The sequence below is a fragment of the Pantherophis guttatus genome, chromosome 8 (assembly GCF_059756535.1).
Source record: "Pantherophis guttatus breed Tessera chromosome 8, ASM5975653v1, whole genome shotgun sequence".
Taxonomy (NCBI): Eukaryota; Metazoa; Chordata; class Lepidosauria; order Squamata; family Colubridae; genus Pantherophis; species Pantherophis guttatus.
In genome coordinates, this window is record NC_142070.1 from 57,512,827 (window position 1) to 57,525,276 (window position 12,450).

A 12,450-nucleotide genomic window follows, 5' to 3' on the forward strand; every position below is an offset into this window, starting at 1 on the left:
GACCATTAATCCAATGCCTACTGTCATTACTACACAGACCAAGACTGGTAATGATAAAATACATAAGGTTGACAAAGTGTGCATGGGTAAACCTTTACATTTGGATTGTGCACATATATTACACCTCAGGCTCAGCCATGCCAGCTTCCCGGTTATTAGGAAAATGCAAGATTTTTCTGATGGCCTTAAGATAAAGAATTGTAATACCTATTTGGAATGTGCCATCTGTAAGGCAGCAAAATCAAAAACTGCTGCTATACCTAAGGTCTCTTCCCGACATGCAAGGTACCCTTATCAGCTGGTACACATGGATTTGGTTGATCCTTTTAGACCCTCCCTTGGCAAGGAGTGTTATTTTTTAACGGTAGTTGATGATTACTCTTGTTATGGCCATGTATTTATTTTAAAGTACAAAACTGAAGTCTTTACCAACTTCAAATATCTTTACAACCAGATCCAAATGCAACACAAGGTGTGCATCATTCAGGTGCAAAGCGATAGGGGAACTGAGTTTACATCCAGGACTTTTGAAAAGTGGATGAAGGAGAGAGGTATCCTCCATTTTAAATCATCGCCTCAAACTCCTTTGGAGAATGGCATTGTAGAAAGGAGAAATGGCGTGCTGCAGAATGTCATTAACTGCTTACTTGCAGATCCCGACGTGAGCCAAGTTTTTTGGGCAGAAGCAGTCAAAATGGCTAATTATCTAGTCAACAGGACATGGAGCAGTGCCATTAACCAAACCCCATACTTCCTGGTCCACGGAAGGAAACCTAGCCTCTCACACCTGAGAATTTTTGGTTCCTATGCCTGGGTCCATATTCCCAAGCACCTCAGAAGAGAGGGGGGCAAGGCATCGAGGAGGCTCAGATTTATAGGTTATGCAACCGGCAGCAAGGCCTCTAGATTTGTAGACAAAAATAACCTTGTCATTGTCTCAAGATCAGCTTCCTTTGAGGAGGGGTCAAATTGGTCAAGAATTCATTCCAATGAACCCGGTTATTCCCCTATTAGAAATGACACTGAACTACCAGCACCACCTAAAGAGGATGAACCAACATACTCCAAACTACAGACCAGCGAAGATCCGGATGGTGATGAATCCCTACCTGATTCTGATGATTTGGACAAGCAATCCCTGGGTGACTTCACACCTTCTGCCTCACCAAAATGTCCATATCTTCGCAGCGTCTGGGACAGAGGCCCGCCTCATTTCGATTTGAAAGATGCATCCGGCAGCTCCAATTCTGACACCGATGCTCCGGATGACAGTGATGATGGTGAGTGGCAATTCCCCAGACGGTCAAAACGCTCCAATAAAGGGGTGCCACCCAAAAGGTTGGACATTGGCTGTGTGGCCTCGGTCAACAGCGTTACCATGGCCCCTAAAACATACACAGATGTCCTCCAGCTTCCCAAGGAAGAACAGCGCAGGTGGAGGTTGGCAATGGAGCGAGAAATGGACAGTCTCAAAAAATTGAAAGTCTTCATCCCCATGGAAGTCCCCAAACAGAGGAAGGCAATTGGCACCCGTTGGGTCTACAAGGTCAAGCCAATGCCCAACAACAAACTCCTTTATAAGGCCCGGCTAGTAGCACAAGGCTACACACAGCACTACTTACAGGACTTTGATGAAACCTACTCCCCCACTGTGCGAGCAGAAAGTGTGAGGGCTGCTTTGGTCACTGCAGCAGCACATGGGGAACACATTTTTCAATTCGACGTGCAAACTGCTTATTTACATGCACATCTAAAACAAAAAAAATATTTCAGAGGTGCTCCCGGATTCCAGCCTCAAACAATCAGGCAGAATGTGGTACAAATGCCTGACTACAACACTCAAATCACTGGGTTTCCATCCATCTCCAACCGATAAATGTACCTTCACAAGGGATACCAAAGAGGGGCTGGAGAAAGTCCTAGTGTATGTCAATGACCTTTTATATATAGGGCCTGACAAGGAGGGATGTAATATATTTGCCAGGACCCTACAAAAAAGGTTCACTCTAAAGTCTTTAGGATATGTAGACAAATACCTAGGCGTACAAATCATCACTACACCAAAAGGTTTTGCTCTCTCCCAAAAGGAGAAGATAGAGGAACTTTTGGTGAAATGTAAAATGGAAGATAGCAAGCCAACTGCTATCCCAATGCAGATCGACTATTATGGTTTGGCACACAAGAATAGCCCAGAGTTCCAAAATAATACTCTATTTAGGTCAGTGGTCAGCTCATTATTATATATAAGTAATTGGAGCCGTCCAGACATTGCCCTGGCCATGAACCTGCTATCCAGACAAGTGGAACATCCTACCCAGTTCCACTGGTTGGCCATTAAAAAGCTATTAAGGTATCTCAAGACCACAGCAGATTACGTGCTTCGCTTGGAACCTGAGAATAGAGACAAGGCCCAATTAGAATGCTTTGCGGATGCGGACTGGGCCGGAGATACCAAAACCCATAGGAATACTTCAGGCTTCTTGGTACTGTTAAATGGGGCACCCATCCATTGGCATGTGGGGCAACAGAAATTAGTTTTGTGCTCCACTGCTGAGGTCAAATTTGCATGCCTATCAGAGGCAGGGAATGATCTGATATGGTTTGATGCCTTAATCTCTAGCATCTGGACACCACTGACTTTGCCCATCCAAATTATAGAAGACAACACCGGGGCCATAGGCATTGCCAAAGCCTATGCAGTGGGGAAAAGGTCCAGACATATTGATATCCGTTATCAAAATGTTAGACAACTAGTAGAGTTGGGGTTTATTTCTTTAACACACTGTCAGACCAAACATCAAACAGCTGACATTTTGACAAAACCTCTACCAGCGGATAGGCACAAAGATCTGTGTAGGAACTTATGTCTCACAGGGTAAAATCTGTTGTGCATTGCATTAGTGTGTTTGCATGCCATTGGCTCGCAAGGAGGGGAACTGTCAAGTATTTGCAAGCCATTGGCACATGTGTCATATAGACACCAGTGGAGGCAGAGAGTGTCTCCACCCCTATGTGGAAAGGAGGGGCTTACCCTGAGTATAAAACCCCCTCCAACCTTTTCCACCTCTCTCTCTCTCTCCCTCTCCCCCCCTCTCTCTCTCTCTCTCTCTTCGCATTTGTTCCTCATGAGACTTGATCTCTGATCAGGGTAGTCACACACACTGTGTGCCCCCTATCCTATAATGAATACTGAGACAGCCTTTGTACATAGTTAATATGCTTTATTATATGAATAAATACATTTAAGACATTTATTCATGCATCTGCCTCTGGACTCTTCTATGCTCCTGGGTGTTTCTACGATCCCAATTCCACAAAATACCACGAAAGATTAGAAACCAACGCCAACAATACCAATTTTTAACAACCCAACTGATCAGGTACAAAGTAATGTTTAGATGGCTGACACCAGATGAGATTTTAATTTCATGGCAAGATAAAAAATATAAAGTAGACACACTAGAGAAAGCAAGAGAATTCTATAATCTACATTTCACACAGGAAGAGGAACAGGAAAGCAAAGAAGAAACAGAGAGCAAAAGCCAGGAAGAAGAGCAAATAGGAGAAATAGAGCAAGAAAGAGATATAAGAAAGAGCCAGGAAAAGGAAGAAAAAAGAGAAGGGGAAAAACCAAGAATGCGCATGCATAGGGGCATGTCATACGCACATTTTATTATGGGTGTGGGCACACGCTTGCGCTTTTGGCACACAAGGACAAAAAGGTTAGCCATCACTGATCTATGGTTTCCTGCTTGAGCAGGGGGTTAGACTAGAAGACCTCCAAAATCCCTTCCAACTCTGTTATTCTGTTAAGTATAAAATGTCCAAGGAGCAGAAACATTTCTGTTTTATTCATGTTTGCATTACAAGGATCAAAACACTATCTGTTAACATTAAACTGTCCATTTTATTTTGTTTCCATTACATCTGAAAGCCAAAGCTTTGAAGTATTTCTATGTAATATGACTAATACTAATACTAATGTAAAAATGAAACAATTAATGAAATAACTTCCAAGGCATTTCCATTATTAAATAGAATATATCACTCATAGTACCGTGTTTTCCCCAAAATAACCCCTAGCTTGATTTTTTAAGTGTGTGCCTAATATAAGCCTTACTCCAAAAATAAGCCCTAGTGAGCATTGTCATCAGCTGGGGGGTCGGGGGAGGTGTAACCAGCACCGGAGGCAGCGAGGGAGCAGGGGTTGTTGGTGTCCATGAGCAGCCACAGCCTGCACGGCGCAGGTGAGCTGATTACCTGTCCAAACAGCAGGCAGGGGGGTGGGAGGCAGGTGATCCAGATGCACCATACAGGCTGTGGGAAAGCTGAGAGTTGGTGGGCTGGAGCAGGCAGGCGGCCACAGGAGGCTTGTCTTCATGCAGTGGCACTGGCAGCAGGCAAGGGCATCGGGGGGGGGAGGCAGGTGATCCCGATGCTCCACGCGGGCCGCAGCCAAGCCACGAGACGTGAAGATGAGCCTGCTGCAGCTCACTCCCACCCACTTCATCTCTTGGCTTGCATGTGTCCCATGAGGCATATCTGGATTGCTTGTCTCCCCCGTGCCTCTGCCTCCGCCTGCTGTTGGTGCAACGTGAAGATGAGTCTCCCATGACCGGCCGGCCATTACAGCCAACTGACTCTCAGCTTTCCTGCGGCCTGCGCAGAGCACCTGGATTGCTTGTCAACTCAGGTAATCAACTCACCTGCACTGCACAGGCTGCGCAGCCCCAGAGTGTGCCAACCAAGAGGCTGGAGGGCTGCAGCTGCTGCTGGACAAGATCAACCCCCGCATGCTCACTGCCTTTTGTGCGCATGCTGAGGGATTGGGGTGCCCAGCCAGGCTGATTACCCTGAAATCATGTTTCCCCAAAAAATATAAGTCCGGGTCTTATACCAGGAAACATGGTACATGTAGTTTTATAAAATAAAACAACTGTTTCCTTTGTGTAGCAATGTTACAGAGTGAAGTTATTTGATCTAAACTCAAACCTTGTACATAATTTCCATGAAGACATAAACAATTCTTCAACCTCTTACAACCAATTTGTCCTTTGTTTACATGCAGCAAGGAATTATGGACGAAGGCGAGGTAATTTTCTTCTGTTTGCTATAATACAAGTAATGCCATTTGGGGTTGAAGCAAATAAAATTGACTTTTCAATATTCATTAAAGGGAATCACTTATTATTCACTTGCTCCACTTATTTCACCTTACTTCAGCAAACATGTTTACATTTTTTTATTCTTGATTTTTGTGCTTTATTAAAAGTATTACAAGGAATGGTTTCCAAGAAGGATTCTAAAAGAGATTTTCACTGTCCTCTAAACCAGGGTCCTCAAACTTTTTCAACAGGGGGCCAATTCATGGTCCCTCAGACTGTTGGGGGGCCAGACTGTCTGGGGGGGGCGTGGCTAGGTGGTCATGTGACTTGGTGGGCATGGCTAGGTCATGTGACTAGGTGGACATGGCCAGTCCATTAAACAATGCACACAATTTAAACTTTAATTTGTTTTGCTCCTGGAGGTGTTTTATTTGCTTTTGTTTGCATGTTGCTCTTTTGGTTGACTTTTCTTTTTACTAGATCATTTTTTAAGTTGTTTAGGAGTCTAGTGGTCCACTTTAGGAAACTCAGTTTTACAGCAATTCTCAGCCCCCAGGAGCTTACAATCAACAAGTCTCTCTCTGTGTGTGTCTGTGTGTCTGTGTGCGTCTCTTGTCTGTCTCTCTCTTTCCCTCCCTCCCTCCCTGTCTCTCTCTCTGTCCTGGGGTGGGGAGGAAACCCTGAACTGGTGCTGAGTGGGAATCTGACATCCAGAGCAAAGGCCAGCAGGGAGGTGAGGCAATCCCGCAGTCTCCCCAAAAGTAACACATCTCTTGCAGGGGTGAAATGTAAAAATGTTTGTTACCGGTTCTGTGGGTGTGGCTTGATGGGCATGGCTTGGTGGTCATGTGACCGGATGGCCAACTTGACTTCACTCACTGTTAGAGCCAGGAGCTACACATTTTGAAGTACATTCTGCACTTCTGAAGCCCCCAATGCTTTGAGTTTCCCTCTGCCACCCAAGCAAACATCAGAGCCTTCTCTTGTAGAAGCAGAATTCAGGCACAGAAATGGAAAAGGGAGGGGGATGAATGGGGAGGAAAAGGTGTAATTATCAGAATCCAGGTACAGAAATGGAAAAATGGGCGGGGGGATGGGGAGGAGAAGGTGTAATTATCAGAATCCAGGTACAAAAATGGAAAAATGGGGGGGGGATGGGGAGGAGAAGGCGTAAGAAGAATTTTCCTTAGATCACTGACACTCCCAACAATGAGTTTGGCAGCGATTTAAGGAAACGTTTTCCAGCTCTTCAAGATCGACTTGAAGAGCAAAAGTAGTGGGGGGGGGCAATAGGGGCGTGTGTGTGTGTCCCTCCCCCTGCAAGGACTTAGAGGCAGACACTGCCCCTCTGAGGAAAAGAGGAGGCGGGGAAGACCTGGCTGTCACCTGGGACAGGAGGACTGCGGAGGCACACACACACACACCCCGTCACCCCTACTGCCACTACTTTTACTGTCGGCTTCTCGGCACTCTTCAAGTCAATCTTGAAGAGTTGGAAGACATTTCCTTAGATCACTGATGCTCCGAACAATGAGTTTGGCAGCTTGGAAGGCAGGCAAGCATGGCAGGGTTGCTGGGAAGGGAGTAAGCTGCTAGCTCCCTTCCCCGTAGCCCTGCAATGCTTACCTGCCTTCCACGTGGCCTTCCACTTGCCTGCCTTTGCAAGCTGGCCACGGGAAGGCCGTATGGAAGGCAGGGAAGCATGACAGGACTGGGGGCCGCGGTTCAGTTCGGAGGCATGGTCAGCCAGCAATTGCTACCGGTACAGTGAACTAGTCCCAATCTCCGCTACCAGTCCTCCCGAACCGGTCTGAACTGGTAGCATTTCACCCCTGATCTCTTGTCACTTGAAACTTGAAGACTCAAGGCAGCCCTTACCTCCCGCTGCTCAGGCTCGGAGCTGTAAGCTGCATCCAGAAAGTGGTCTGTGGAGGATGCGCTTGAATCAGCGCTGAGATCAGGACCCTGGGAGGCTGCAGCCGAAGACTGTTACAGATTTCCTTCTACATCGCAGAAGCAGAGATGGGTGGGAGACCTGAGAGCACACACAGCCCCAGCGCAGAGCTCTCTTGAGGGCCATCTGCTTGCCCTCCCCTCCACCTCGGGCCCCACATCCAGCCCGTGACCGGGGACGTGCTACTTCCGGGCTAGTCTGGCCGGTGGGTGGGCAAGCTGAAGACCAGCTGGCAGGTCTACAGGCGGCCTACAAGCTCTGCAGGAAAAGCGACTGACATCCAGGAAGTGAGAGTGAGCTGCTGCTGCTGCTGCTGCCGCTGCCATTCCAGAGGCGAGGGGGGCAGGGTCTCTCCCATTGTGAAGTGCGCAAATTGTACTGTGCAAGGTGCTGCAAGAGCAGTGGGCAGGCCATGGAGGCGGCAACAAATGTACCACCATGAAGGTGGACTGCTGTGCCCCACAAAAGCATGTTCAGGAGCGCTTCCCTCCCATGCACATCAATCCACCAGCTGCCGCCCTGGCTGCTTAGGCCATGGTGGCTTAATGGAAGAGCCAGGGATGGCTCTGATGCCACTGTCCCCTCTCCTCCCTCCCTGCCACCCTGGGCTGCGAGAGGAAGAGAGGCTGGGTGAGACTCAGACACTTTCCGGCTCCCTTTATCTGAAGCATCAACCTTGCGCTCTCCCCTCTCTGCTAGCGGCTGCCCCCTTCTCCCTCTTCATCCTCGCTGCGGGGGAATCCCATGTGAAGAAGGGGGTGGCCACTAGCAAGAGAGGGGAGAGTGTGAGATTAATGCTTCCAGGACAAGTGGAGCAGGAAAGCATCTGGGTCTGGCTCACCCAGCCTCTCTTCCTCTCTCAGCCTTTTCTCTTCCTGCGTGGCCCTCCCAATCTTTGAGACTGCGGCCAGGGTGGTGGTGGGAAGGGAGGGGAACGCGCAGAAGGTGGTGATATCAGAGCCCTCCCTGGCTGTTCCCCAAGGCTGCCCTGGCCTAAATGGGCAATCCCATGTGAAGCTGCCTGGCGATCCCATGTGAAGAAGGGGGCAGCTGCTAGCAGAGAGGGGACAGCACAAAGGTGGTGCTTCTGGGACGAGGAGAGCCGGCAGCAGCTGCTTACTCACCCACCCTCCAGCCAGGATTTAACAGATTAACAGAGTTGGAAGGGACTTTATAGGTCATCTAGTCCAAATCCCCCCCCTCAAGCAGGAGACCCTATACCATCTCTGACAAATGGCAGTCCAATCTTTTCTTGAAAGTCTCAAGTGATGAAGCTCCCATCACCCCTCTGTCAGCTGGCCGCTGCTGCTCACCCATCCACCCTCCAGCCCAGGAGCATGTGACTGTACTGGCAGCATCACCCCTCCACCAGCCAATTCTCCCCCTCCCTCCTGCACCCTTCAGCCATACCTTTACAGCAGCAGTGGTGCGGTGAGCGTTGAACTGTTGAAATGAGAAAAACTGGGAAGTGTGGCTGGATGGTAGAAGATAAGGGCGACGGCTAGCAGAGGAGAGGGGAGATGTTTGTGGTGCAGCCTTTCGTTAGGCGAGGCACCTTCTCCCCAGGGCCACCATCAGCCGGGAAAAGCCAGCCATACCGGGAGTGGCTAGGAGGAGATGGGCGAGGGGCGGGGCTGAATCCCACCACTCTGCAGGCCAGATAGATTCAGTTGGCAGGCCGTATCCAGCTGGTGGGCTGTAGTTTGAGGACCCCTGTTGTTAGATCTGAACACAGCACTCGGAGGCCTGCTGCTTCAAACAAGGCTTTATTAACTCTTCACATAACGAGAACTCTCTGGTCAAAAGAACCAGAACTCCTGCTGACAGGGGCTTAAATAGCGGCTGTCAGATACATTCTAACCAATCCACAACAGATAACTTCCCGCTCCCTCTGTTGCTAACTGCTGAGCCAATCAACACCTTCCCGAGGAGGACAGCCCAAGTGAGGACGTAACCCTGAGGATTTAACACCCCTTCCCACCTGGACCGTGCAGGCATAGTCAGCTAAGTATGCCGGACGGCGGCGGCAACGCCCTGATCTTCTTAGCTCGGGATTGGCTGTGGTGGTGGGCAGAGCCGGAGTCTCGGTCTCGGGATGAGTCATGGCACTCGAGCTGTCAGGACCAGGGCCGGCGGAATCGGCAAGCCTCTCAGGAACCAGAGGCAAGGCAGCAGGCGGAACAGGTGTGCACGGGAACATGATGGGATCTGGCTCGGACGAAGACAGAGGACTGGATGTTATAGGACACCGTTGCGGGGTAGCCCCATCCTCACAAATGTGCTGCCTTAGTTGATTAATGTGGCGTTTCCACACTCTCCCATCAGTGAGTTGGACCCTATAGGAGTAGGGGCCCGTTAGTTGCAAAATCCACCCCGGGAACCATTTCTCCCCTTGATTAACGTTTAAGGCATAAACTAGATCACCCACAACAAAAGACCTAGCGGGGATAGGGAACCCTTTCTGCCCCGATACTGCATACCCAGGATGCAGTCGATCCAGAGTGATCCTGAGCCGCCGGCCCATGAGGAGTTCAGCGGGACTATGTTTGGTGGTATGAGTCGGCGTGGAGTGTTGGGCCAGGAGGTACTGATATATTCTAGTGTGCCAATCGGACCCACCCAAACGGCATAAGGCCTCTTTCGCCGATCTCACAGCCCGTTCTGCCAACCCATTCGCCACAGGATGGGAGGGGGCTGTGCACGTGTGGCGGATCCCCAATCTGGCCAGGAATAGTTGGAAGGGTGCGGCCATGAACTGCGGACCATTGTCGGTGACCACTATGTCTGGCAGCCCATGGGTGGCGAAGAGCCTCTCCAAAATCCTAGTCACAGCCTCTGTGGTGGTGCTAGACATGAGCGCTAGCTCCACCCACTTGGAATAAGCGTCCACCAGTATGAGGAACGTACGGCCCAAGAATGGGCCGGCAAGGTCCAGGTGGACCCTCGCCCACGGGGCTCTGGGGGTCTCCCACTCCAAGACTGGGGCAGATGGCGGGGCCGGTCTAGACTGCTGGCATGTAGAGCACCTAGTGACCCAGTCCTCTATATTCTTATCAAGGCTGGGCCACCAGACGTAGGCCCGGCCCAATGCTTTCATCCGAACCACCCCAGGATGTGCGTCGTGAAGACACGTCAGCACCCCTACTCTTAAGGTGGAAGGGACCACAACCCGATGCCCCCAAAGGAGGCAGCCCGCATGCACAGACAACTCGTGTTGTCTGCGGAAAAATGGTACAAAAACGGGATCCGAGGGCGAATGTGGCCAACCGCGGCGCGCCCAGTCCAGGACCTGTGCCAGGACAGGGTCAGCCAAAGACTGGGATCTAACGTCTTCTGCAGTCACTAACGGGGCTAATTCCCCCACCAAGAATACTGAGGAAGAGGGGGATGGATCTATGACAGGTAACGGGAGGGGGCAACGGCTAAGGGCATCTGCGTGTCCAATATCCTTCCCCGGTTTGTACTGCAGGTGGTAAGTATAGGCGGCCAAAAATTCCAACCACCGCGACATTCGCGGAGATAAGACGAGGGGCATTTGGCGATCTGATGCTAGCAAGCCCAATAAGGGTTTATGGTCAGTGACGAGGGAAAATTGGCGGCCATAGACGTAATCATGGAATCTTTTGATTCCTGCTACCGCCGCCAAGGCCTCCCGATCAATTTGACTGTAATTTCTCTCCGCCGCAGAGAGTAATAAGCGATCGGGGCCTCCACCCCGTTTGGCAGAAGGTGACTCAATACGGCGCCCACCCCGTATGGGGAGGCATCACAGGTCAGTGACAAGGGCAAGTCGGTGTCATACTGCACAAGGACGGTGTCTGAAGAGAGCACGTCCTTGATTGCCTGAAAGGAGGCTGCTGCCTCCTTGGTCCATGCCCAGGGTGTCCTCTTTTCTAAAAGCCGGTGAAGAGGCTCAGCGAGGGAAGCCTTGTGCGGGAGGAATACCACATAAAAATTAAGGAGGCCTAGGAAGGCCTGCAGCTCAGCCTTGGACCTGGGTGCTGGAGCTTCCTTGATGGCAGCTACCTTGGAAGGCGCTGGCCAAATTCCGGCTGCGTCCATGAGGAAACCTAAAAACTCTACCTGTGACACCCCAAAATGGCATTTCTCGGGCTTGAGTTTCAGCCCAGCGTCCCTAAAACGGGAGAGGACGGCCCTAACCTTGGAGATGAGTGACGCCTGATCTGCAGCGGCGATCAGGACGTCATCGAAATAGGGCACAACACCCTGTAGCCCCTGGAGCAGGCGCTCCATGAGGCACTGGAATATGCCCGGAGCCACTGACACCCCGAACTGCAACCGAGTGCACTTAAAGGCTCCCCGGTGGGTCGCTATTGTCTGGGCCAGGGCCGTGTCCTCGTCGACTGGAAGCTGCTGATATGCTTGAGCAAGATCCAGCTTTGCGAAGACACGTCCCTGGCCCAGCGAGTGCAGCAAATGTTGCACCACGGGCACAGGATAATGGTTGGCCTGAAGGGCCCTATTCAGGGTCGCCTTATAATCCACGCAGATCCTTACAGATCCGTCGGGCTTCAATGGAATAACAATTGGGGTCTCCCACTTTGCAAACTCCACCGGCTGTAACACCCCTTGAGCTATTAGTTTGTCTAACTCGTGGTCCACCTTGGCCCGCAAAGCAAATGGCACCCTTCTAGGTTTAAGCCGGACTGGGGCTACCTGTGGGTCTAAAGCGAATGAAATTGGCTGCCCTGTGTATTTACCCAAACGCCCATCAAACACTTCCGTGAACTCGTGGATCAGCTCTGCCGAGATGTCCGCACAGGTGGAATGGATGCCAGTCACCCCGAGATGTAGCACCGCAAACCAGTCCATCCCCAACAGGCTGGGGAGACTGTCTCTCACTATAATCAAGGGAAGAAGACCTGAAAAGGAATCATAAACAACATAGAATGAGTCACAGCCAAGAGTAGGGATTGGGCGGCCTTGGTAGTCTCGCAGCTTGACCGGACATGGCTTCAGGCGTCGCCTGGGATAAGCAGGAATCAGTTTTTTGAGCATGGACCAAGCTATCAAGGAACGAGAAGAACCCATGTCCACCTCCATACGGCAGGGAACGGACTCCAGCAAGACTTCCAGGTAGATTTTGGACCCAGGGGAAGGCGTGGAGGCCTGGCTGACGTTCACGGCATCAACTTTGGCATCCAGAGACACCTCGCCAGCTTTCTCGCTGCGGCCGACCCGCTTCGTCTTCCTGCGCTTGGAGCTGGGCTCCCCTGGAACATCCGGAAATGGGAGCGTTGCCCGGCAAACTCTCGACAAATGGCCACGCTTTCCACAGCGCCGGCAGACAGCTGACTTGAACTTGCAGTCAGCGCGGCTATGCAGACCACTGCAACCCAGACAAGTACCCTGGGTCAGCCTGGCCGGAGC